Source organism: Scyliorhinus torazame, chromosome 13 (assembly GCF_047496885.1).
Source record: "Scyliorhinus torazame isolate Kashiwa2021f chromosome 13, sScyTor2.1, whole genome shotgun sequence".
Classification (NCBI taxonomy): domain Eukaryota; kingdom Metazoa; phylum Chordata; class Chondrichthyes; order Carcharhiniformes; family Scyliorhinidae; genus Scyliorhinus; species Scyliorhinus torazame.
In genome coordinates, this window is record NC_092719.1 from 139,398,902 (window position 1) to 139,425,474 (window position 26,573).

The window sequence follows — 26,573 nt, forward strand, 5'->3', positions numbered from 1 at the left end:
AAATATGCGTGTCCTCTATTCAGCAGCCATTTCGCCAGCTGCTGTGGGAGGCCACACATCTTACTGCAATAAAGCCACAGTTGTTTCCAACCTGAGTCTTTGTGCAATTGGACCCGCTCGGTCTTGCCTTGCCTTGCCGATTCGGCTTCGTAGGACCCCGGCCGCCTGGAATTGGGAGTAGCGGCTGGTCGCGTTTTCATGGAGGACACAGGCTTCGATGGCGGTGGCTAGGGTGATGCTTTTATTCTTGAGGAGCTGCTGGCGTAGGGTGCCCGAGGTGACCCCAAAAACTATCTGGTCCCGAATCATGGAATCGGAGGTGGCCTCGTAACCGCAGGACTGCGCAAGGATACGGAGGTGTGTTAGGAAAGATCGAAAAAGCTCATCCTTACCCTGCAGACGCTGCTGGAAGAGGTACCTCTCGAAACTCTCATTTACCTCGACCATGAAGTGTTGCTCGAGTTTGAGAAGGACCGTCTTGTACTTCGTCTTGTCCTCACCTTCCGCGAACACCAGGGAGTTGTAGATGTGGATGGCGTGTTGTCCTGCCATGGAGAGGAGGAGGGCGATTTTCCTGGTGTCCGAAGCATTCTCCCTTTCTGTGGCTTCTAGGAAGAACTGGAAGCACAGTTTAAACAACTTCCCGTTAACGCCGAGGTTTCCAGCGATTTGGAGCGGCTGCGGCGGGCTGATGGTGTCCATGGCGCAGGATGGCGGATTCCTGAAGATGCGTAGGTAGGTCTCACAGTTACTGGGTTCCAATCCTGGTACTCTGTCATGTTGGGTGCTCTGCTACACAGACGAACCAACACGGTTGCGGAAAGTTCAACTCAGTTTTATTACTAACAATATTAACATCTGTAAACTGGTTACTGTAATTCGTTCATTACCCTCTAAACTGTGGACCCAGCCCTAACACTATCTTGGAGAGGCACTCAGCACATGGTGAATGTCTGAGTGGCTTGCTGTGAGCTCTGTGCCCTGAGCTGTCTCCTGCTGGAATCAGCGGGAAGTGTCATGTTCCCCGTTTGGGCGCAGCCACCAGACAAAGCCAGAGATGGTGGCCGGAGTGATCAGCCACTGCAGGCAGCTCCACCATGCCATGCCACTTGACTAGGAAGCGGCGGTCCCCCAATCATTGTTTACCACTGGGTCCCGCACCGCCAATGCCGGACATGTTTTCGGACTTGGTGGGTGGGGGTGTGGGGGTGGCGGAGGAGTGTTATAAACTATACGAGGGTCATGGGACTGGGCCAATCAGGTTTGCCGTTACCCTCGGAGAATATGAACTTCTCCGCTAAGGAGGCGGGGCTACCTTCAAGATTGGGATTTACCCGGATATAAAAGCCCTGGCCCGAACATGGACTAGGGTCACGGGAGTCCCTTCAGGGAGTGGTATGTACTGAGTTTGCTTGTGTTTATTCAACCTTTTTTTTTTCCTTATGCTCTTGTGTGGCCACTTCCTCAAAACCTAACAAATTGATAAAAAATGTTTGGAATTATTCTCAGTGATAATGATGATTAAAAGCTATATCTTAAATTCTAAACTTGGGTTATTGTAATGTAGATTTTATTTCTGAGCCATAAAAACATCAATGTACAACGTACTGTAGAAATCCGATGATGTTATTACATAGTTGTGCAAAATTGTTTTCTTACAGTGGCATAGGTATTTTGGAGCAGAAAATGAGTAATTATCAAAACAGAATAGTAAAATTTGCTCTGCATTACTTGTTTTGGGGGAAACATTTCAAAATGTCTATTTGTTCAAGCACATTACCACCTTCAAATCTTCATGAGTAATTTTGTAAGTACAGAATTTTATATTGTGTATTGAAAGCATGCTGAATACCTATCCAATACCTATGACTGATTCTGTGAGACAGAGTTCACACAACTGAAAGCTCATAACATAAATTTTCCTTCATTTATTAATTCCTCATAATACAGATTTAAACCTGAATAGCAGTGGTAGGAATTAATTCATTCGGGTAGTCTGTTATCAGTTTATGAACTGCTAAAATATGCAGAGTCACCGTTTGATATGGGAACATAGTAGTAGTGTTGCTGGACTAATAATCTAGAGGCTCAGACTAATGCCCCGGAGACACGAGTTCAAATCCCAGCACAGCTGGGAGAATGTACATTTAATTAATTAGTAAATCAGGATTAAAATGCTTGTTTCGTGAATAATAATGACAATGACATTGTCTCAATCACTAATGTCATTCAGGGAGGAAATCTGCTGTTCTTACCCACTCTGGCTTACAATTGACTCCAGACACAGTAATGTGATGGACTCTTAATGGCCTTTTTGTCAAGCAGAGTTGGTCCAAGATCACAGCCACACACAGCAAGAAGCGTGTTCACTCCAAACAAGCCAGTGCCTGAGGGATCCAGCTTGAACTATCGGTTGTCTCTATTCTAAATCAGAAGCAATCCAAAAAATATCTAAGTGTTGAGTGTGGTGACTATTGCTGGATTTTGCATATCGTTTTAAAAACTATGGTATGTTGTTTGGGGAGGTGTAGCCCTGAGTTTCGGAAAATCGACTGAGTGGGTTTAGCAATATTGTGTGTAACCATTATTGTAGTAAAGTGTATGTTTTTTTTGGGTGATTCTTCTTTGCTGTGCGAATCAATTGTATCAAGCTGCTATAGAAAATTGAAGCAGGAGAAAAAAAACAGATAGACGACCCAACATCAACTTCAGCACTGGAAATGGTGAAGGCACATCCTTCCCAGTACACCCTGTAAAGTCCTCCTCAGTAATATCTGGGGCTTTGTGCCAAATTGGGGAGAGTTGTCTCACAGATTTGTCCAGCAACAGCCTGACATAGTAACACTCAACAAATCATACCTTACAACAAATGTCGCAGACATCACCATCCCTACGTATGCCCTCAGGCACTGACTCGGTTGTTTGTGCTGCTTTTTAATTGCAATTCTGACTACTGCTGACTTAAAAGCTTTTGTAAACTCATTCTGGCCAAGAACTTGAGCTTCGTTAGTTCACCTCTGCTATGCCTTCTGACTCTGCGCTCTCTGATTGAAGCATGACCCTTGTGTGATTCAATGGGGTTTTTGTGTCTTTTTATTTCTGTCTTCTGCTTCGGAGCTTCTGCACCTTCATACTGGTGCTTTTTGTCAAGTCAGAATGTTAATAATAATAATATTTTATTGTCACAAGTATGAAGTTACTGTGAAAAGCCCCTAGTCGCCACATTCCTCTGTTATTTTTTCAGGCTTTTGAGGTCTATCCTTCACTGTCATCAGGTTGTTAGGTGCTGTGTGAAGTTCCAGTAAGTCTCAGTAGGTTCTGAGTCTTCTACAGTGTTTATTACCAACTCACAACGATGTACATATATACAATTTAAATTGTGGACTAGGAGCTGCCTCCGTGCTGCCTCCACACATGTCTCTGTCCAGTCCAAGATTGCTGCATGGTGTTAGGTAATGTGTTCCTTTACATTGCACTGTGAACAGTGCTGTACTCAGTCCTTTCTATAATCCTTTCTCTACCAGACACTGATACTACGGATACTTTTCACCTGATTCCCATTGACCTCAATTTTGCGGCTCCTTGATGTTACAAGCAGACAAATGCTACTCTGATGTCAAGAGCAGTCGCTCTTACCTCCAAGGTCATGACAGTATTGGTAGGAGTGACCAGCACACAGTCCTTGTGGAGACAAAGCCCCATCATACTGTGTGACACTATCACCCATGCAAAATGGGATAGCCTTGAACAGATCTGACAGTTCAAAACTGGACATTCATGAGGTGCTGTGGGTCTTCAGCAGCAGCAGAATTGTATTCAATCACAATTTCTAAGCTTATGGCCCAACATGTCCCTTACTCTATCCTTACCAATTAAGCCAAGCGCACAACCCTGTTTCAATGAGTAGTGTAGAAAGGGATGTCAGGAGCCACACCAGGAATACCTTAATATGAGGTGCCAAACTGGTGAACCAGCAGACAGGACTATTTGCATGCAAAAGCAATGGAATTAGCATTTGATGGATGGAGCTAAGAGATTCCACAACAACAGATGAGATCAAAGCTTTACAGCCCTGTTGCATCTGGACGCTCTCAGACTCTTAGTTTGAGTTCCACCAGGGTGACTCAGCTCCAAACCTCATTACAGCCTTGGTTCAAACATGGACAAAAGAGCTGAATGCCAGAGGTGAGACGAGAGTGTTTACCCTTGACATCAAGGCAGCATTTGACTGAGCATGGCATCAAGGCTAAACTGGAGTCAATGGGAATCAGGGGGAAACTCTCCACTGGATGGAGGCATATGTGGCACAAAGGAAGATGGTTGTGGTTGTTGGAGGTCAATCATCCCATCCCCAGCACATCACTGCAGGAGTTTCTCAGGGTGGTGTCCAAGGTCCAACCATCTTCAGTTGCTTCATCAATGACCTCCCTTCCTTCATAAGGTCAGAAGTGGGGATGTTCGCAGATGACTGCACAATATCCAGCACATGACATCAAGGCTAAATGTCCAGCACCATTCACAACTTCTCAGATAAAGAAGCAGTACATGTCCAAATGCAGCAAGACCTGGACAAGGATACGGTTAATAACTCACCCCTTAACGCCCCCCCTCCCCCCCTCCCCCCCCCTACCCACCCCCCCCCCCCCCCACACACACACACACACACCCCACCCCACCAAAGCCTGTCCACCATCTACAAAGCTCAAGTCACAAATGTAATGAAATATGAAATACACTCTACTTGCCTGGATGAGAGCAACTCCAACAACACTCAAGCAGCTCAACACCATCCAGGACAAAGCGTCCCACTTAATTGCTCCCCTTTCCACAAACATTCAAACCCTCCACCACCGGTGAACAGTGGCAGCCTTGTGTACCATCTACAAGATGCACCGCAGTAACTCGCCAAGATTCCTTCGACAACACCTTCCAAAACCATGATCGCTACCATCTAGAAGGACAAGAACAGCAGATACATGGGAACCCCACCACCTAGAGGTTTCCCTCCAAGTCACTCACTACCCTGGCTTGGAAATACATTGCAGTTCCTTTACTGTCGCTGGAGCTAAATCGTGGAACTCCCTCCCTAACAGCACTGTGGGTGTACCTCCACCTCAGGGACTGCTGCAGTTCAAAGAGACAGCTCACCACTATCTTCTGAAGGAATCTAGGGATGGGCAAGAAATGTTGGTCTAACCAGCGATGCCCACATCCTGCAAATTAATCAAAAATAGGAAAAGAAATCCAGTTATGAATGTTGGTGGACGGGGCAGCACGGTGGCACAGTGAGTAAGCCCTGTTGCCTCACGGCGCTGAGGTCCCAGGTTCGATCCCGGCTCTGGGTCACTGTCCGTGTGGAGTTTGCACATTCTCCCCGTGTTTGCGTGGGTTTCGCCCCCACAACCCAAAAATGTTCAGGGTAGGTGGATTGGCCACGCTAAATTGCCCCTTAATTGGAAAAAATGAATTGGGTACTCAAAATTATTTTTTTTTAAATGAATGTTGATGGACAATTAAGCAATTAACTAGTGGTTGAGGCTGAAAAAACATCTCTATCCTCAATGATGGGGAAGCCTCGAAATTCAGTGCAAAATTTGAGGTTAAAGTATTGAGCCAAAAGTGCCAAGTGGGTGATTGGCCACCTCCAGGAGTCCGTATCATCACATATGCCAATTTTCAGACAATTTGATTTATAGCACATTTGAATCAATGCTTGAATACACTGGATATAACAAAATCTATAAGAAATAAGAGCAGTAGGATATTCAAGCCTGCTGTGCCATTCAATAAAATAATGGGTTGATCTTATTGTGGCCTTGCTCCCCTTTCCTGTTTGCTCCCCGATAATCCTTGCCTCCCCTGTAAATCAAAAGTCTACAGACATCAGCCTTGTGTAGTAATCATTTATGAGGTACGTAATCAAATCCCCTCTGGTTCCTCTATATCTATCCTGTTTGTTATATCTTCAAAGAACTCTGATAAAATTGTCAAACACAATTTCTCTTTTAAAAACCATGTTGGCTTTGCAAGTCTGTATTTGGATTTTCTAAATATTTTCTGCTATTTCCTTAACAATGGAAAATTGACGCTGACCGCATGCTGGCAATGGCATCGAAGATTTGTGCTCCAGAACTAGCCACAGCTTTAAGCTAAGCTGTTCCAGTGCATTACATCACTGGCACTTAACTGACAATGTGCAAAATTGCCCAGCTTTGTCCTGTCCACAAAAAGCAGGATAAATACCAATTTGGCTAATTACTGCTCCATCAGCCTACTCTTCATCAGCAAAATGACGAAAGGTGCCATCACCAGAACTATCAAGCAACACCTAGTCGTCAATAATTTGCTGATTCTCCAGCCGTTCACGCTAATGGGATTCTCTGGTTCCGCCAGCAGCGCACCCCCTCCTGCGTGTTTCCTGGCAGTGTGGGGTGGCTTCTGTGGGAATTCCCATTGACAGCGGCTGGATGAGAGACTCCCCCCGCCAGCGAACAAAGTGCCGCTTTTTGCCATCGAGACACATTGGCTGGGATTCTCTGGGCGGAATTAACTGATAATGGGGCTATTTCACCATGCCCATGAGAAAATGGGCATGAATCACTCTGGACTTTCCTGGAGAAAGTCCAGAGTGATTTGCCATTTTGCAGGGGGCTAGCAGGGCTCCGGAGTGCTTCTCGCAGCTCCAGCTGCCGATATGGGACCCTGCACCTCCGGCCACGGGTCCGCGCATGCACGTGGCTGTCACCTGCGGCGGCGGCCCCGCGCAACATGGCGGACCCACGCCGCTGGCCGGCCCCGACAATATAGGCCCCCCCCCCGAGATTGCGCGCGCCCGCCGATCGGTGGCCCCCGATCACGAGCCTGGCCGTCCTGGAGGCCTCCCCAGTGACGGATCCCCCCACCCCCCACCAGGGCGGCTGCGGACTGAGTCCACAGGTGCCACTCCGAGCCCCCACTGAGTGGAACCATGAGTGAACCATGCCGGCGGGAACTCGGCCAGTTGTCAGCGGAGAATCGCCGCGGGGGCCTCTGTCAATGACCCCCGACCGGCGCCGCGTCGACTGTGCACGTGCAATTGGCGCCGATTCTCCGGACCCCGGAGAATCACGGGAGCGGCGTCAGACCCGATCACGGGTCTGACGCCCATTCTCTGCCCCTGCGCCGAGCGCAATTGCAGCGCGGAGACTTAGAGAATCCTGCCTTCCATTCCTGAGACTAGGTGTTGACAGCAAAACTGGCGCTGCACCTGGACTGATTCAGTGACCATTGAGGGGCTAGCACCTGCACAATGTGGAACACAACTGATTCTAATGAAAAACGGTGTCTGATTCGCAGGCTCTGTGAATGACACTCAGGAGGCTGACAAGCAGCAGCCGCAAATACTGCACTCCCCATGCACACTCATCCCAGCCAACAAGATGGCACTGTTTGAGCTGGAGCACGCTCATCCCATTGATGGGTCTGCTGGGGCCAGGGGGCACCAGGGATGACACCCATATGGCCCATGGTACTAAGTGGCACAACTGTCAGCATACTATAGCGATGTTACACTTTCCATCTTTCCGTACCCCCTCCCTCCCCCTTAGCTGACATGGCGCCTGGTTCCCGATTTTTAAAAGCATAAGTGAACTTTGCCGGATGAAATGGCGGAAAATCGTGGAGGCCCAGGAGAATACCGTGTAAGGCCCATTAATGATATCCAAATGCCATTTTCTGCATGTGTGCCAAGGCACTGGAGAATCGCGATTTGGCGTAAACCCGGTGTCCGCCACGATTTTGGCATCAAAACCGATTCTCCACCCAATCGCCTGCCCAGTTTTGGCCTCAGCCGACGGAGAATCATGCCCATTGTATTTTGCCAGAATCACCTGACTCCAGACCACATTACAGCCTTGATCTAATCATAGATAAAGGAAATTAATTCCAGAAGTGGGATGAGAGTGAAGGTCCTTCACATCAAGGCAGCATTGACTAAGTGTGGCATTGGTGAATCCGAGCAAAACTGAAGTCAATGAGAACCAAGTGCAAAAGTCTCCAGTAGTGGGAGTCATACCTGGAACACAGGGAAATGATTGTGGTTGTTGGAGGTCAATTGTCTCGGCCCCAACACTTTGTTGCAGATGTTCTTTGGAGTAGGCTAGTAACACTCACAACACACAATTACCAAGACATGACCATCTCTGACAAGAGAGAATCTAACCATTTGTCTTTGACATTCAATGGCATTTACATTTTTAAATTCCTCACTATTAGCATTCTAACGGTGACCATTGACCAGCAATTGAACTAGACCGGCCATATAATTAACTACACAAGCAGGTCAGAGTTTGGGAATTATGCAGCGTGAGGCTCTCAGTCTCTCCATGACACACAGATAGTGGCAGAGTGTGTACCATGTACAAGATGCACTGCATTCTCCCTACTTATAACACCTGGAAGGACAAGGGCAACAGACACATGGGAACACCACCGACTTCAAGTTCCCCTCTATCCTGACTTGGAAATATATTGTCATTCATTCACTGCCACTGGATCAAAAAATATAGACTACCTGGAATACAGCAGTTTAAGAAAGCAACCCCTGGCCACCTACTCAAGGGTAATTCTTCTTAATCTCTCTGCCAGAAGACAGGTCCTTGGCAATTATTTGTTGAACCACAGCAAAGCGCTGTGAGTTTTTTTTACGACAGATAGGCAAAGGAGACAGTCTCCGAGCCTAGCTCTGCCAGAAAGGTAATCAAACCCGATGCATTTGTCTGATCCACACACTAGCCGCCAAGCCAACTGAGATAACCAGCCCCCCCCACCTCAGTAAATGGCCAATAAATGATGACCTTACCAGAGATCCTCAAATTGCAAGTTCAGATGAAAAGAAATGAGCAATTTTAGCAAGTTTCAAATATCTGAGGCCAACCTCCTCTAAATGTCATTAAGTTCTGTGATGTACTGTATTTGTTGGTACACTGAGATAAGATTTTATATTAGATGTCACTGGAGGTGAAGATTTAATTTTCCTGATGCATTCATGCCCTTTTCCCTGCAAACACTATCTGTATTAAAAATAAATCCTGTATTTATCCTTGATTTCCATTTTATCAATTTTTAAAATTAGTATTGTATTGCAGCAAAGGTTATAAAGAATTTAGTTCTGGATCAGAAGATTCTTAAATTTGAATGTCTTCCTCGGTTCAAAATTTTTGCAGGAACTCCTAAAATATTGCATTTTATGTGATTCCTTGTCAAGTGAACAGAATCGGTATTAATAGTCTAGTCACCATTATGAACCCTAAGAAATTGGACATATCAATGTGCATCTGCGTTATTAATAAAATTGAAATTCTCCCAAGTGTCCTTATAACTGTGCCATAGTTCATTATACTTTCTTAGGAAGAAGTTGTGTTTATGTATCCAGTTTAGTTTGGCAAATAGTATTGAGCAGAAGATTGACACATGAAGAAATTTTCCGAGTTGCTGTCACTTTGCTGTAATTCAATTGGGATTGTTAGTTTTTTGGGGGGGTTGCTTTCAAAAAGTTTATTTTCGGAACTTTTGTGCTGAATGCTCCACTGTTGCAAAAAAATGTGATTTTCTTTTCTATGCTCTGTTTAACGTTTTTAAGAAATTTACAATGCACTTCAATTCAAGAGCAGGCTCAATTGATGACTTGGCTATTATGCTAATCCCATTATTTCATAACTCTCATTTGTGTAATTAAACTTCTTTTTATGTTATTCTACTTCCCTCGTCACTTATGCTGTCTGGTTCTCAAAGGAGTGAGCATGCTAGTTCATTTAGTCTGCTAAGTAATTTCAATTCGACTTACTGTTACTGCACTCTCATTGTGCACAGTGGCGGTAAAGGCCTTGAGGCATTGTTTTCTTATTTTTCAACAAATTTTTATTAAAGACCTTTTGGGTCTTTGTACATTATTTTTACCTTCAGAAAATTGGTGTCTGTTTATTTTGAATTCCAGCATTTATTCCCCATCCCAAAGTGCTCTTGAGAAGGTGGTGGTGAGCTGCCTCCTTGAACTGCTGCTGGTTTAGAAATACCCATAGTGCTGTAAGGGAGCAAGTTCCAGGATTCTGACCCAGTTACAGTGATGGAATGGCAACATATTTCCAAATCAGGGTGATGAGTGGCTTGGAGGGGATATTCCAGGTGGTGGTGTTGCCATGTGCCTGCTGTCCTTGTCCTTTTAGGTTGTAGTTGCCGTGGAATTGAACGATGCTGTCTAAGGAGACTTGGTGAGTTTCTGCAATGCATTTTGTAGATGGTACACACTGCTGCTGCTGTGCATCATTGGTGGAGGGAGTGATGTTTGCGTATGGTATGCCAATCAAGTGGGCTGCTTTGTCCTGTCTGGTGTCAAGCTTGTTGAGTGTTGTTGGAGCTGCACTCATCCAGGAAAGTGGACATTATTCCATCACGCTCCTGAACTGTGCTTTGTAGCGTGTCGGGAGGCAAGTGACTCTCCATGGGATTCCTAGTGTCTGACCTGCTCTTGTAGCCACAGTATTTATGTGGCTCGTCTAGTTCAGTTTATGATGAATGGTAACCCCATGATGTTAATAGTTTGGTACTCAGTGAAGGTAATGCCATTGGATGTCAAGGGGCAATGGTTAGATTATCTGTTGTTGGAGATGGTCATTGCCTGGCACTTGTGTGGTACCAATGTTACTCACCACTTGTCAGCTCAAGCCTAGATATTGTCTAGGTCTTGCTGCACTTGGACATGACTCCTCAGATACTGGAGCAGTGTGGAAATGGTGCAGAACATTGTGCAAGCATCCTATTGTATTATTCATGACCTGTTACATTGATTGAGATGGGGCAATAATTGGCAGTATATGATTTATCCTGCTTTTTGTGTACAAAACATATCTGGGCGATTTTCTCCATTTCCAGGTAGATGCCAGTGTTGTAGATGTGCTGTAATAGTTTGGCTAGGGATGCAGCATGTTCTGGAGGCTAAGTCTTCATGGCTATTGCCAGAATATAGTCAGGGCCCATAGCCTTTTCAGTATCCATTACATCAGCTGTTTCTTCATATCACATGGAGCGAATCACATTGACAAAAGACAGACATCTGCGATGCTGGCAACCTTTGGTGGAGGTCAAGATAGATCATCCACTTGGCACTTTGAGCTGAAGATTATTGCAAATGCTTCAGCCTTATCTTTTGCACAGATGTTCCTGGCTCTTCCATCATTAAGTTTGGGGATATTTGTGGAGCCTCCTCCTCCAGTGAGTTTTTTAATTGTTCACTATCATTCACAACTGGATGTGGCAGGACTGCAAAGCTTAGATCTGATACATTATTTGCGGAATGTCTTCACACTATCACTTGCTGCTTATGCTGTTAGGTGCACAAGAAGCTTCATCAGGTTAACACCTAATTTTTCAATCTGCCTGGTTCTGCTCCTGGCATTCACTTATTCACTCTTTATTGAACCAGGTTTGGTCCCCTAAATTGTTGATAATGGTAGAGTGAGATATGCTGGGCCATGAGGTTACAGATTGTGGCTGAGTACAATTCTGTTGCTGCTGATGTTCCACAGTGCCTCATTATTGCCCAGTTTTAAGTTGCTAGATCTGTTTGAAATCTCTCCCATTCAGCACGGTGGTAATCCTACACAACATAGCGGAGGGTATTCTTAATATGAAAATGGGACTTTGTTTCCACAATGAATGTCCACTCCTACTGATACTGTCATGCATCTGTGACAGGCAGGTTGGTCAGCGTGTGGTCAAGTATTTTTCACTTTCCTGTTGTGTCCTTCACCATTTGCTATAGACCCGGTCTGGCAGCCATGATCTTTAAGATTCAGTACCTTGGGCTATAAGATGTTACTGAGCTACCCTTGATGATGAACATCAAAGTCCCTCACTCAGAGTACATTCTGTGCCCTTTCCACCTGTGATGTTCTTTGATTTCTGAATGAGGATGGCTTTGAAGTGTAGTGTCTCACATAGAACATCAAGCTATGTTTTGAATAAAGCTAATTTATTTGCACGACAACTAAATAGATTTGAATTGCTTGCTAAGATATAAATGAGTACAGATTTACTAAAACTGTGATTCTACCTACAGAGCTTCTGATAACACAACTATTCTCTATCTCACCCAACAACCTTCTCCCCGAATCAAGAGTATCACGTGATGCGATTGATCTCCATCTAGTGATTGGATGTGATTATAGTAAATTGTTAACCCTTCATTGTTATTACAATACACATGTTGTCACATCCCCCTTTCTTTGAAGTTATTTGGATATGCATTCAAACATATTTACAAGCATGAAATCACTTTTTACATTTTAACATGATAGGCACAATTATATACCCTGTGTACAGTTTTTATCATAATCTTTGTTGTCACAAGTAGGCTTATATTAACACTGCAATGAAGTTACTGTGAAAAGCCCCCAGTCGCTACATTCCGGCGCCTGTTCAGTTACACAGAGGGAGAATTCAGAAAGTCCAAATTACCTAACAGCACGCCTTTCGGGACTTGTGGGAGGAAACTGGAGCACCCGGAGGAAACCCACGCAGACACAGGAAGAACATGCAACTCCACACAGACAGTGACCCAAGCCGGGAATCGAACCTGAGACCCTAGCGCTGTGAAGCTGTAATGCTAACCATTATACTACCGTGCTGCCCGTGCTGTTCACTACATATTCAGTTTTTCAGATGAATGCCATCTTCTGGTTGGTCTCCTGAGCGTTGACCAAATTCGTGATCCTCTTTCTTTGTCTGGTTTTCTTTCTGGTATTTGAGCAATTATCAATTATTTCAGCCTTTCTTTCAGTCTTTTGAAATGATGCTTTTTCCTTCTCCTTTTCTTCCTGGCTTTAGCGCCATCAAACGTGAACTTTGTATGGTCCATACTCACATCTGCCCGTATTATCTTGAATGGGAGATTTTTAACAAACAATGTCCTGCAGTCCCTTCCTTGTTTGCTATCTGCATTGCTTTCCATACTGCGCGCTTTTTCAAGTTTGACTGCAAGTCCCAACACTTTATTTCCATAGAATCCCAATGTTTTTTCTAGTTGTTCTTCGGTTTCATAGAATCATAGAATTCACAGTGCAGAAGGAGGCCATTCGGCCCATCGAGTCTGCCCGGCCCTTGGAAAGAGCACCCTACGTAAGCCCAGACCTCCACCCGTAACTCACTAACCCCACCGAATCTTTTTGGACACTAAGGGCAATTTATCATGGCCAATCCACCTAACCTGCACATCTTTGGATTGTGGGAGGAAACCGGAGCACCCGGAGGAAATCCACGCAGACACAGGGAGATCGTGCTGACTCCACACAGACAGTGACCCAAGCCGGGAATCGAACCTGGGACCCTGGAGCTGTGAGGCAACTCTGCTAGCCACTGTGTTACCATGCTGCCCTCTAGTTTCAAAGTCTACATAACCAAATTTCCTGCTGGGTCCAATTCGGACATCCGTGACTGAAAGTTTCTTCTTGTTGAAGAAGCCATTCAACTCTTTCTTTAGTTGTTCCTCAACATTCTTCTCAGAGTTCAAGTTTCCCACAAAGAGCGAAATGGATGCAACATTTTCAGTCTTGTGCTTCTTAGCTGGAGTCAACGTCTCCAAAATGGGACTATTTCTTCAGTTTCCTGTTGGCTGTTCGCAATTGGCGTGCTCTCAACTGATTTGTCAGCTGTTGCACTTTCATTTTCAGCCTCTGCGCAGTCCTTCTTAGAATTTTCACACCCGTCATTGTTCTGCACACATTGGATGCTCCACGTTATCAGCTCGTGACTGATGCCAAATAAACATAAACAACTTTCAGGGTCTTCTTCTGACTCATCAGCTGCTTGATTAATAAGGTTGGTATCTAATTTAACTTTTGTGCTGGTTCCATTTATTTTGATACGAACCGTCCAATCATCATGATTTTGAACGATTGAAATTTGTTTTGAAGTTTCCGAGTTGGAAGTTTTTGGTTGCGCTTTCCATTATTTCAACAAAGAAGGTTCCTTCTAATTCAAAAATATCTTCCTCTGAGTCAGGTTTGATCGCTTGCTTAACATTCTTTTTAATACTGACCTCTTGCACAGTTCTTCCTTTGTTCACTGTACTAAGCTTTTTAAACTGCTGCGAATTTGTTCCCGATCTGCACCGAGATGCTTGTGACATTTAGCACAGGTTTCTCCAAATGCAGGGCATTTTTTATCTGATGCATGTTGCCACAGCTCCTACATGTCATGACGCTCGCTACGTCATGTGTAAATTGGCTGACGTTTGGAACAAAGCTAATTTATTTACGCTACAACTAAATAGATTTAACTTGAATACAGAAATAACAGAATACAGATTTACTACAACTGTGATTCTACCTACAGAGCTTCTGACAACATAACTATTCGCTATCTCGCCTAACAATCTTCTCCCCGAATCAAGAATATCACTTGATCCACATATCTGTGCATGATCACCATCTAGTGGTTGGATGTAGTTATAGTAATTGTTAACCCTTCATTGTTACTACAATACACATATTGCCACACCACTCTCACTGCTTCTTCCAAGTGGTGTTCAACATGGAGGAGTACTGATTCATCAGGTGAGGGGGAATAGTACATGGTCATCAGCAGGAGGTTTCCTTGCCCATCTTTAATCGGAAGCCATGAAACTTCCTGTGATCTGGAGTCAATATGAGGACTGTATATCACTGCACCACCATATCTGCTGGGTCTGTCCTGCCAGTGGGACAGACCATACCCAGAGATGATGATAGTGGAGTCTGGAATTTATCTGCAAGGTATAATTCCGTGAGTTTGACCATGTCAGGCTGTTTCTTGACTAGTCTGTGAGACAGTTCTTACAATTTTGCTACAAATACCACCAGATGTAGTAAGGAGGACGTTTCAGGTTCAACAGGGCTGAGTTCACCATTTTCGTTCCCATTGCCTAGGACAATGCTGAGTGGTCCATCTAGTTTCATTCTATGCTTTTAGCAGTGTCATACAACTGAGTTGCTTCCTCAGCCATTTCAGAAGGCATTTACTCACCAGCCACATTGCTATGGACCTGGAGTCACAAGTTGACCAGACCAGGTAAGGATGGAAGATTGCCTTCCCGAAAGGACGATGGTGAAGAAAATGTTTTTTTTATGACAATTGGTGACTTTCAATTTCAGATACTTATTGAATTAAAATTTCATCGTGTGCCGTGATGGAATTTAATCCCGGGTCTCCAGAGAGTTATCTTGGCTCTGGTCCAGTGACACGAGCACTACGCCATCGCTGCCTCCATTTTAGTAGAAGCGAATGCATGCCGTCTTGATCCTTTACTTTAAACCCATCAAGACTTCAATCTAAATATATAATCAAAATACTGTGGATACTGGAAATCTGAAATAAACTCAGTATAAATATTTGTGGTTGGAGACACTTTCCTGACACAACGACACTTAAGTCGGGGAAAAGGGGTAACATTTCCTGGAGTTCAGGATTACAGTCATCCATGTGATGTTGAGCATACATTTCTTCAATTCTTTTTGAAAACTGTTCCGGGAACAAGTACTCAATTTTGGCACATTGCCATAACCCAGTAAAAAGTTTTTAAATTATGCTGTCCTTGAATTATATTATATTGCTATGTGCCAATGCGGCTTAAAATCAACCCGACAGTTAGTTTCCCAGTGAAATGATCAACTTAAACTAAAGATTGGGCCATTTTGCACAAGTAAACATTCCTCAGAAAAATCATGAAGCTGGATTCTCTGATCCTGCTGCTATGTCCGCAGGATTGGTCTGGTCTTGCGACCAGAAAGTCGGCGATGCCCCCACACCGATCCTCGGTTCGATGGGAGGCTAGCAGCTGTGCAGCATAAAACCCCCGGCTTTACCTACGGATACAGCCGCAGAATGGCCGCACGGTGCAACATGGCGTCAGACGTGCGCGGACCCGGCCTGCCAAAAACTGCCTCCCTATAGCCAGCCTTGCCACCCCGGACCACCCCCCACCATTGCCCCCGCCCCCGCCAAATCCCCCCCTGGTAACGGAATGGCTCCTCCCCAACTGTGGCTGCGTTGGACTCAGTCCAAAGCCGCCACGCGAGGTTCCCAAATGGTGTGAGCACACGTGCCACACACCGCCGGGGTCTCGGCCCATCAGGGGGCGAAGCATCAGGGGAGGGCCTCAGGTGACGTCTTGAGGCCATCCATATGGCGTGCGGCATACTCCTTGATTACGCCGTTTTTGAGGGGGCATAAACGGGGATTCTCCAGCCGATCGGCGAACATGTATTCGGCATCGCCGATCAGAGATTCCCACCCATTATGTTCGTGCATTTAGAGTTTATGCATTGTTTTCAGTGGTCTGCACTTCTCAGTTCATTTCAGAATGTGGACCATGGCTTCAGCTTCAGTTCACTCACCTTCTATGAAGCTGAATCTGAGGCACATCTTCAAGGGGTTCATTATTGATTTGGCAGCACCTGCGTGTTATATGAAGAACACTGAAATACTTCAGGCAGCTAGGTCTGCAGTCTTGTAACTCTATGAAAGCAGCCACGTGAACAGTTTTGAGTGCATGGTGGAGATACTTTTTAAACTAAACTTTCCAAATCCAACTAAGTATTCTGTTATTCTTCACTTCAATTGCGCTACATTCATCTGGAATAATCCAACCATAAGAAGCTTGTTTCGCCTATGCACCCATTACACTTATTTTATCGCAGGATCTACAGCTAATGTTAGATTAGTGGTTAGTATATTCATAATTTATGGCTTGCTTGATAATGCATGCAGCATTTTACAGTTTTCCAGTATAACACTGAAGTAGTTCCTAGCATAGCTGAGACTTCCAGTCACAAGATGTAGCAAAGCTGATTACTTTTATGGTGGATTCTGTTTGACCCATGTTACTGCCTCTTCAAAAAGAGTATGGCATTTGCTTCCAAACATAGTTGCTTCCTCTGTGTCACTTAAAGGCGACTTCCTTGCACTGAATAAATGCAAAAACGTGTGAAAAAGTCATATTAAAAACCAGTTTTCCATTGAGATTAGCTTGTTGAATCAATTAATAGAAAATAATTGCATCTACATCTGCTGTCAAAGTATTTTTCAGCACACAATGTTAACAATAATACAAGTTATTTATATATGTGTGTGCATTTATATGTAGCTAAACAATAGTTGAGTTGAAGGTCATTACAGACTGCAGTATGACATCTGCTTTGAGATCTTGCAGTGCACAAAATAACAATTATTGTCATTTGCTTCCTGTGAAACATTCTGAAGGATTTTCAAAAAAACTTGCTATGGCTTTGTAGTTACATGCAAGTTTCTTTCAAAATGCCTTGATTGGTTGGAGTGATTTTAAAACTTGTAGTGTAACCTGTTTTGTATGTACCTCATTGTCACAAATGTTCAAATAAAGTAAGTCAGTGTTTTGTTTTCAGTGTCCACTCCTGAAGTACACTTTGGGCTGAATATTCCCAGGCAGATGCCGGGGTGGAACCCAACATCATCCTGTCCACATCTGGGTTTCATCCAGGCGGGTTTGAAGGTGAATATGGAACCTCAATCTAGGCATTGGATAAGGCACATATATATTCGAATAGGCAATTAAGTATTGCTTTAACCAAGAATACTGGCTTCAACAACCAGTGGATGTTTTTCCTGAGTTGTTTGGAACTCACCAGGGCCTCTGTGCTGTGGAGTTCTTCTTCAGTTAAACTGAAAAGCTGGAAAACTTTGAAACGGAACAGCCATGGTCAGCTAAAGGCTACAGTCCACACACTCCTTCTCAGAGAGTCTCTACAGTATTTGAAAGATGACTTGCAATTTCTTGAAAATCACTTCACCTGCTTTGTATTTCATTGATCTTCAGCTGCGATGGCGATATGAGGAAAAACGTTTTCATGCAATGAGTGGCTAAGATCTGGAATGCTCTGCCTGAGAGTGCGGTGAAGTCAGCTACAAACATTCCAAAAGGAATTAGATTGTTATCAAAAAAAGAAGAATGTGCAGGGTTACCGGGAGGAGGCAAGCGAATGGCACCTGGTGAATTGTTTATTCAGAAAGCTGGTGCAGACCCAATGGGCCAAATGGCCTTTTACTGTGCTGTAATAATTCTGTGATTCTGTGACTTGCGTGCTGTTAGCCTTTACCATAGAATGGGAGCTGATAACACCTCTCTACCTTGGACCTTTGATGAAGAACAAGAGGAAGCAGCAATACCAACAGCAGCAGCAGCATCGGCTGCCTCCCCCTCCGCTACCTATTCCTCCAAAGGGCGGAAGGGATGGATATAGAGATCGAACTCGAAGAAAATGAGACACCCCAACACAGTCCATACAGATGATCAGCTCTCACGATATGTGTGAACACCAATACCTCAGGTTGTTCAAGGTTTCATAGGTCATTGCTTACATTTGCAGCCTTTTGGATGAAAACCTCCTCCCCAGTAGACCAGGTGGTCACGCATTGCCAGGAACAATCAAGGCGGCTATCACTGGTTAACTACTTTACCATTGTTCCGCCCACCAGCTAAGTCTCTGCCTCTCCCTCAGGTTGTGTGCTGCCTTCCCTGCAAGGCAATATAGAGTTATGAGTGTTATAAATTACTTGCAAGGGAAGGGCAATATTTGGAGAGACAAGAATGTGAGAGTGAAATAGGAAGCAGGAGAACATAAGGGTTGTCTATTCAGATGGGGATGTGAGAAACTGCCTGGAGAGAGAAGAGGTGCAGTTGCATTCTGAGGAGAGCTGTGCAAGAGCATGCTGTTAAAATCAATGTTTGGGGTGTGGATCACTGAATGTTCTTAACAAGATTTTCCTAAAGCCCTTAAAAATAGATTAAATGTAGGACTGTACATGACAGGAAAAGGTATATTTTGTCCATTAGTCGAACCCAAAGGTCAAGAATTCACGTGACAATTTCTTAGATCTTTCATGGCCCATTTTTCAAAACATTTAACCATTACTTATTTCTAATTACATAGATGGACACAAATTGTAAGCAACTTGGGACTGTGTCAATCTATATAATTAGAAATGCTTCCATTGTTTATTCTTGTGATTATTAGCAAGTACATTTATTTTTGGTTATCGCAGAAGCACATAACCGTATCCTATTTTCAATCTTTTATGACCTAATGTCTAATTACATGCCATGTTCTTTTGTAACTTAAGAAATAGCTACAGATTCTTCTCAAGTGAAATACATATCAGTTTAAACTCAGTTATGTATCTTCTTTCACAATTTAATGTTTGAAACAAAATTGTCAATTGTACAAGATCTCCTTAGATCTAAGGCACCTTAAACCTGAAAGTAAATCAAAATGTTTAATTTATCCTAGCTGTGCATAGCTTGAACTAGGAGATTGACTCAAGTGGTCTCTCCTGTAACCTGCACATTTGGAAACGTCATTGGCACCTCATTCTTCCTTATCAAACTGTTCATTTGGATTTGCTGCCAACATTTCCAAAATGTTCTTCCACAAACAGTTTTGAGCCAGAATTTGCGATCAATGTTGTGGCTCATGACACTTCCCATGTCACTCACTGTTATTTATTTATGAGTAAATGGTACAGCAATTTCAAACAAAGAATTGATGCATGGTTAAATGTAAATATCCGAAAGTTGTTGTTCAAGTTGTACAACTTGTCAGTCATTAGTTTTACGAAAGTGATGTTTTGCTACCTGTCTCATCATTAACAGCCATTAAACAATGTGAAGTTGCTGTATTCATGCATCAGCTGAACTAAATCAATTGCAGATATTTGGCCAGAGTGATTAGATGTGGACGTTCCATTTTAATTATGTGACAGTTCTTCATTATTGACAATTGTTATGATTCCAGCTGCTAGACATGTCTGAGCCCAGGTTGGTACCTGACCTAATAGATCCTCACTTTTATTGTTTTTTTTAGAAATGTGGAACGTGGTCATTGAACAGGTTCAAATCTGCTGATGTACTTTTAACTAAAGAGTAAATCATTTATTAAGCAGGAAATTATTAGCTATGTTATGCTGCTCCTTCTCCTCAACTATATATTCACAGATACATACAGATTTGTAAGGATAACACGAGTTACAAAGTCTATCTTGTTCTCTAACATGCACAGTAAATACAGTATGTTTAAACCAATAGGCAATATGTGGTCAGACCTACCACACTCTGAAACCAAGTGACAGATGCAACCCTAAACAACTTATATGGATTTATCATCAACTCCCCCCAGACACATGTCACACTGTGAGCCAACTGGTCTCACAGAAGGTCTGTCTTTAAACTTGGGTTTCCAATCTCCACTCTCGAAGAATTTAGAATTTTCTCCTAAACTATGCTTTCATTTGGACATATGACAAAAAATCCATCTCCAGGGTTTCAACCTCTCCTTTTTATGGATCGCCAAGTACATTTAAGCTTCACCTTCCATGCACTGTCTCATATCCTCATTCCAACAGAAAACCACTGCTTCATACGATCGTTGGAAGGAGTCACAAACCTTTTACTGTCTCCTTGAATCTTCTGGCTTCTCAGAAGCCCACTTTACCTTGAGTCTGCCCCCCGCAGCTTTCTCTCTCCAATTTGCAGCCTTTTCCTTTGCTCTTTGTTTTAACTTCACTGAACAGGACCTTGTTTAGTCCACTCATTCTTGTTCCTTGATTTAAATTTCTTTCTGGGACTTCCTTTTTATCCCACTGCCTGGTTTCTGGAACTTTCTCCTGTTCTTTTCGTAAATCTGCTTTCTGCCATTGTAACTACATAAGCACTGGCATCGGATGAAGCATACAGGGTGTAGTGTTAATGAAGTCAGTCCATAAGAGGGTCATTTAGGAGTCTGGTGACAGTGGGGGAGAAGCTGTTTTTGAGTCTGTTTGTGTGTGTTCTCAGACTTCTGTATCTCCTGCCCGATGGAACAAGTTGGAAGAGTGAGTAAGCCGGGTGGGAGGGATCTTTGATTATACTGCCCGCTTTCCCCAAACAGCGGGAGGTGTAGATTGAGTCAATGGATGGGAGGCAGGTTCGTGTGATGGACTGGACGGTGTTCACGACTCTGAAGTTTCTTGCGGTCCTGGGCCGAGCAGTTGCCATACCAAGCTTGATGCAGCCCGATAGGATGCTTTCTATGGTGTTAAAAATGTAGAATTGATGTTTGCCCTGCTCACTTACATCCGTGAATCTCTGTTATTCTTGTCATGCTGTTATCGCAACAACTCTGTGTGCCCAAAAGTCTTTGAGCTGAATGTACACATCTAACTGGTGGCAGATGTCCTTACGTGCCATTCTGACACACTGCCTTTTTTCCTTACTCTGCATCGATGTTTCTTAATATATTTGATGTGGAGATGCCGGCGTTGGACTGTGGTGAGCACAGTAAGAAGTCTTACAACACCAGGTTAAAGTCCAACAGGTTTGTTTCAAACACCAGCTATCGGAGCACTCATTCACCTGAAGAAGGAGCAGTGCTCCGAAAACTAGTATTTGAAACAAACCTGTTGGACTTTAGCCTGGTGTTGTAAGACTTCTTACTTAATATATTTGTCATTTCTTTACTCATGGATCTGCCCTTTAACAGAGCATCAATGAATGTCTTGGTCCCTAAACCTTCACAAGTACAAATGAGCACAAGCAAATTACCGAAGGCCAGATAAATAAGCAGCAATAGTTAATGGGCATGATCTATCAGCCACGTACTGCCAGAACCAGGGCGTGCTGCGGCCGGTAGATCCCGGGAGAGGCCTCCCCCGGAATGCCCGATTGGCCATTACACCTCAGGTGATCTAACCAGGTCTCGCAAGATGTCACAATCTGGTCCTGCCTGTGGATGACCCCCTTATAGGTGTGTTGGGGCATTGGGGGGTCCAGGGCATTTTAAAATGGCATCCCGTTCTCTTCCTGCATGGAGGAGCTCCACTCACTGGTGCTCCTCAGTGCAGGAAATGACACTGAGTGTAAGACGGTAGATTCTTCTCTGTGAAATACTAATGGATAATTTAATTTAACCAGGTTTTGTGAGGGACACGAAGAATCCAGCACGAGTTTTAAGGATACAAAGTAATAACATTTATTTACAATAACATATATATATATATAAAAACAGCAGCAGCAACTTCGCTTGCTGCACACTCCTTCCTGCTGGTTCCTAAACTGGCCAGCTTTATTTATACTAGGAGTTTACTAATGGTTTCTCCGCCCCCCTCATTGGGGAAGCTCATACTCCCACAGGATTGTGGGATTGTCATTAGTCCCCAGCCAATGGTAAGTAGGGAGGTTATAACATCCCTCCCCCCCAAAGTCCAAGGAATCCACCGAAGACCCTGGCGAAGGAAGGCGTCGGACTCGTTTTGCCGCAGGCCGGACACCATTTGCACGCGGCGCTGGATCAGGCGGCGTGTAACGAGACGCAGACCGGTGCTTCCGTGATGAACGGCGCAACGGTTGTACATCCACGGCCCGTGGACCCGAGGATTCCCCCTCTGATGCATCCTGTGTCTCCATCTCGGAGTCAGAGTCTGCTGCCTCCATCATGTCAGCGTCTCTATCTCCATTCGGTTCTGTAACGACCTGCGCAGGTTTCAGTGAGGCACCAGTGGAAGATTGTGAGGACTACCTTCCCTTGTCTCTGGTCTCTGCAGCTGTAGAAATGAGCTCCGGGGGCGGGGAATCTTTTGAGGGGATAGTCTTCTGGACCGAACGTGGTCTACATGTTTGTGCTGGAGACGACCCTGGGCTTGCACCTGGTAAGATATAGGGCCCATTTTGCGAAAGATTACACCAGGAACCCACTGGGCACCACCAGCAAAATTCCGAACGAACACTGGGTCACCGGGCGCAAACTGCCGAATCGGCCGATGCCGAGAAAATCCCTGTCCCTGTCGTTCTTGTGTGCGACGTACTTTTGCGCCAATGTCCGGGAAAACCATACTAAGGCGGGTGCGAAGTCTCCGGCCCATTAGTTCTGCGGGAGCTACCCCAGTCACCGCATGGGGGGTGGTCCTATACGTAAACAAAAAGCGAGCCAGTCTCGTGTCCATTGATACGGAAGGTTGCTTCTTTAGGCCTCTTTTGAATGTCTGCACTGCGCGCTCTGCCAACCCATTTGAAGCCGGGTGGTAAGGGGCAGTGCGGATATGGCGCATGCCGTTCATCTTCGTGAACCTCGCAAACTCCTCACTCGTGAATGGAGTGCCGTTATCCGTGACCAGCACCTCGGGGAGGCCATGCGTACTAAACGACAAACGCATCTTTTCAATTGTTGCGCAGGACGTTGTCCCCTGCATTTTATGCACCTCTAGCCATTTAGACTGAACATTTTCCTCGTACCTGCATGGGTCTCATGCCCACAACCCAAAAGATGTGCAGGGTAGGTGGATTGGCCCGTCAAATTGCCCCTTCATTGGCAAAATATTTTTTTTTTAAATGTAGATGATGTGTTATGTACTCTGGGATAACACAGGCTGCAACTCGATGCAGCTTTGACCAAAAGATCCTCCAGACTTTGAAGTAAGTTCAATGTGATTTATTGAACCATTAGCACAGTTCTTTGAGTTCGACTCTCCTGCTAATCTTGCTATAGTAACTCAGTCTAACTAACCAGTCTGCTCTAAGCCACGTGGTGGGTGTGATGCTTCTGATCTGCCCCTGTCCTACTCTCTACGTGTCGCCTGTGGAAAGAGCCAGAGTGTGAGTGCCTCGTGCCTTTTAGAGTGAGATACCACCACTGAGTGTCCTGCCTGCTCATTGGTCATGTCCTGTTCTCTGTGTTCATTAGCTGCCTGTCTATGCCTGTCTATATCAGAATCTGCATGTCTGCATATCATGACAGTAGATGCGACTGTCACTGAGCTTGAAATTATTTTCCTCTCATTACATTGACATATCTGAACAAGAGACCAAAAGAATCCACTTTGAATCGAGTGGGTTGAGCAGAACCATATGTGACCAGCATTGGGGTCTGTGCAGGAAGGTATAATGCTGTAAGCAGAATCTGGCTTTTTCCCTTACCGTTTACTATAATTAGCCGAGACTTTTGTATGCATTTTTAATGGCAGACATCTATATGATGAATCAATTTACTGCCGCATCAATGTTGCCAGTGCAAAATGTGATGATCTGAAAATAACAGGGACACAGATATGAAAATTATTAACTCATTTGACATTGATCAAACTTAACCAATGGTGCTGTGAGTTTGGGTATGTCTCAGCCTTCTGAACGTATAAAAATAATTAAGAACACATCTCTGAATGGTTTATTTTCCTGTTTGTAGATCTACAGCTCCGAGGAGGCGGGGGAAGCAAAACTGATTGCTGGGAGGTGAGTAGAACAATTACAATCCACACCGTCCCACCAGAGCAGTGAGCATGAGTCAGGAAACTGTTAAATCACAATGACAGGGTGTCTGGGGTAACTGCAATACCTACAATTTCAAAGGTATGGAGCTCCTATTGGACACTTCAGAAACACTCGAGACCAAAAACTCTGTATATGGTGAACTGTACTGGATGATTACAATTCTCAAAAGCCATCAGAAGTGAACTTTCTTTTCCCTGAGGTATTGGAGCTCAAATGGACTTGTCTCTTAAAGTTTTTGCATCAATACAATGTGCATTTCAAACACAGCAACAAACACAACATCAAAGTAATCTCATGCCACTTGACTTTCACACAAATGCCGATATAAAACGGCTGGTGAGAAGCCATCTTCTTACATTTCCAGGTTTTACAATATTGAGAGAACTGCCTTCCAGTGATGACAGGCTGAATTTTTGCTTGGGTCAGGGAAACAAGACCCACAACTCTTTCTGGTCCTGGACTTGTTCCAGGGGTTGGGGAGAAGGAATCTCTGACTTGGAATTTTCACAGATGGTTCTTCAACCTGAAGGCACCCTCTCACAAATCTTTTAAAAAATTAAAGAAACATAGAAAATGCACCCAATCTACAACTGAGGGGTTGGGGGACAGAGGGAAATCTCTCGACAGGGCAGTTGTTTTTTTTACAACCGTACCTTTGCAGACAGGGGGGACCTGTAGGACTGAATAGAGTAGAGGGACCCTGGCCGATCACTGGGTACCAGCTTCCAGGGAGTTCACTGCTCCCCTACCCTCCCTCGTGTCAAAAACCTGGATTGTAAAATTCCAATTGGCCTACTTTAAATGCCTTAAAGCTGTTAATAAACCTAATTGGCTACTTGTGTGGCTCATGGGCCCTGTTTCTCACCTCGGCCAACATGGTCGGCAGTGGAAATGTGGTAGGGAAACCTACATGCTGGCTGGCAGCAGGATCTTTCTGTCTGGTTCCTGTTTTGACAATGGGTGATGAGATCTACCGTGCGGAATTAGTGAGGTTTTGCTACACTAAAACTCAGTAGAAATTGGAGTTAAACTTATCGGATGCAAACAAGAATCTTTATTGCCTCTATTTGATTACAATTGAGAGAAATGTAAATCTATTCTCAATAAAGTCCAGCTAGCAAAAGGACTTAAAGAGAAGTAGCTTATAAACAATTTAACTTTCAAAATAATACAGAAATGGTTTCTTGCTTACTGCAAAACAGCTTGCATTTACTTCAAGAATTAGAGTGGAAAAGTGAAAATATGAAAATAAGGATAGCGAGTAGTCAGATCAAAGTACAGGATGATCCTGGATAAAGATGGCCGTACGGACCATCATGTTTAAGGAGAATCTTATCAGACTTTAGTCATCTAAATACACCTCTATGTCGCCCTAATTGGTTTGGGTTAGAATCAAATACATTTGATTTGATGGTTAACTGTCAATCCTTAATGTGCAACATAAGTTCTGAATGTTTCATGTTTGAATATTTGTGTATGTTATGGAATGCAATTCTGTGCTTTTATCAAGACTGGTTTCTACTGGTTTTCTGCTGACTTTGCTTTTATCCACATTCTGGACAATGGTGCCTTCATATTGCTATGGTGCTTACTTGGCCTTGATCTGATTACTGGTACAGCTCATTTCTTAATGTTAAACTGACTTTGAAAATATGTTCATCAGGACAATAGCTTTTTCATCTTGCTGAGTGAAAATGTTGCTTTTATCTCCAATTAGTTTATGCATGTGTCAGGCTTTTTGTGTCTCTGTTGAAGCTATGTGTTTTGTCATGACCTGAGGTTATGAGTGCTGAAATCCTTATTTTAAAATGGGTATTAAAATTGGGTCTTAATATTTACATAAAAATAGTCTTTTTACCTATTAGATCTATCAGTAAATAGTTGATTACTATCAGTCTGCCCTTTTGATAAATCGAAAGATCAAGTGAGATATATCACAAGATAAATGTGATAGGTAAAAGCGCGAAGAAGAACTCATTCATAATGTCATTGTAGTTTTAAACAATAGAGTGGGCAAGCATTGCATTGTAAGCATTACAGCAAAAATTATTATACTTGCTTAAAGAATCATTATTATAAAATAACAGTTAAATCAATTAATTGAATTTGATTCTACTGATTCAGTATTAATCTATTAGCAATATGTTAATAATACAGTCAAATAATTAATTGATCAATAAAATTTCAACAATAATATTGCAGTTCTATTTCATCTAATGGTGGTGCAGTGGGG

General features: G+C 43.8%; 1 protein-coding gene across 23 annotated transcripts in view; it reads left to right on the top strand.

Moving 5' to 3' along the window:
* LOC140388298 (contactin-4-like) overlaps positions 1 to 26,573 on the top strand; it is a 3,617,424-nt gene that overhangs the window by 1,095,325 nt on the left and 2,495,526 nt on the right. For all 23 annotated transcript variants that reach the window (XM_072472208.1, XM_072472210.1, XM_072472213.1 and 20 more), the window contains one exon: positions 24,255 to 24,301. The gene's annotated coding sequence lies outside the window, so the exon portion shown is untranslated. The remainder of the gene's footprint in view (positions 1 to 24,254; positions 24,302 to 26,573) is intronic.